Source organism: Triticum dicoccoides, chromosome 3B (genome assembly GCF_002162155.2).
Source record: "Triticum dicoccoides isolate Atlit2015 ecotype Zavitan chromosome 3B, WEW_v2.0, whole genome shotgun sequence".
Lineage (NCBI taxonomy): Eukaryota > Viridiplantae > Streptophyta > Magnoliopsida > Poales > Poaceae > Triticum > Triticum dicoccoides.
Genome location: NC_041385.1, coordinates 300,955,238 through 300,957,158, shown reverse-complemented (window position 1 = coordinate 300,957,158; position 1,921 = coordinate 300,955,238).

Sequence of the window (1,921 nt, the reverse complement as noted above, 5' to 3'; positions counted from 1 at the left end):
GCCAGAGAGGACCAAAGATGGGCCGAAAGCAAGGGTAGACTTGAAATCAATGGGCATCAGGCAGGAGCTTCACGCTAATGATGATGATGATGATGATGATGATGATGAGGCGAAGCAGGACACAGAAAGTCGTAAGGCAAAAAGGCCAAGAAGACCGAAAATGACTACCCTCCCGCGTGCTTCACTCTAAGTCAGGAGGAGATCGAGCAGTTTTTCACCTGCCTCCTAGGAGTAAAACTTCCTTACGGTTACGCAGGGAAGATAAGCAGATACCTAGACCCAGTGAAGCAGAAGTTCAGCGGGATGAAGTCTCACGACTGTCACGTGCTGATGACGCAGATACTTCCAGTTGCAATCCGTGGGATCATGGACGCGCACGTCCGTGAAACGCTATTTGGCCTATGCAACTTTTTCGACGTCATCTCTCAGAAGTCCATTGGCGTGAGGCAACTCAGAAGGCTATAGGAAGAGATCATGGTGATACTGTGCGAGCTTGAGATGTACTTCCCGCCCGCATTCTTCGACGTTATGGTGCATCTGCTAATCCATATCGTGGAGGATATCATCCAACTCGGGCCAACGTTCCTGCACAGCATGATGCCATTCGAAAGGATGAATGGTGTCATCAAAGGATACATTTGAAACATGTCACGTCCAGAGGGAAGTATAGCCAGGGGCTTTCTGACCGAAGAGTGCATCTCCTACTGCACGAATTATCTAGGCATCGAGAACCCCGTTGGTCTGCCCGTCAACAGGCACCTCGGCAGGCTCGCTGGATGGGGTCACCGTGAGGGTCGCCGCGAAATGCATGTCGATTTCGAGGGTCGACTCGCCGACTTTGAAAGAGCAAACCTAGTCGCGCTACAACACATAGACGTGGTCGATCCTTGGGTGGTAGAGCACAAAACCTTTATTGATAAGACGTACGATGACCGAGGCCAACAGAGGACGGACGGAGATATAATCAAAGAGCACAACTCATGTTTCACGCGTTGGTTCAAGCAGAAGCTTCTGTCGTACCCTTTACATGAGGATTCTTCCGCGGAAGAACAACTCATATTCGCCTTGTCACAGGGCGCCGAGCAAAACCTGATGACCTATGAGCCGTACGATATCAACGGCTACACATTCTACACCGAGAACAAGGACATGAAGAGCGATGGTTATCAAAACTCCAGGGTAACGATGGAATCCTACACCGGCAACGACAAGGATAGGTACTACGGAAGGATCGAGGAGATCTGGGAGCTGAGCTACGCTGGAGAGAAGGTCCCGATGTTCCGTGTCAGATGGGCCAAGAGCGTCCTAAAAGAAGACCGGTATTTCACCACCATGTTTATACCCGAAGCCAAATCCAAGACCGCGGGCGCAAACGTCACCGCGAAAAATGAGCCATGGGTACTGGCTTCCCAAGTGGACCAATGCGTCTTCATTACCGACCCGTCAAAGCCCAGTCGTGTTGTCGTGAGGAGAGGCAAAAGGAAGATCATCGGAATGGATGGAGTAGCCAATGAGCAAGACTTCGACAAGTACAGCGACCCGAAGATCGAACATGACGATGACAATGAAGTAGCAGCACACACCACAAGAAGAAGCAGGACCACCCTACCTAAAGGACGTCCATTCCACAGAAGAACTCCATTTGCGAAAAAGAAGGGCAAGAAGATTGTGAACAGATAGCTAGCTAAGATTGATTGTATTTAAATCGTAGTCTTCATTTCTCGATTGTATTTCATGGGCACTTTTTGATATCATGAATATTTTTAAATTTCGTGGGCACTTTTTGAATTCATGAGGACACTTGATCTCGATCCCCCTCCATCTCGATCTCGATTCCCCCTCCATCTCAATCTCGATCCCCCTCCATCTCGATCCCACCCGCACCCTCCCCCGCTAGCTCCACCGCCTCCGATGACCCACC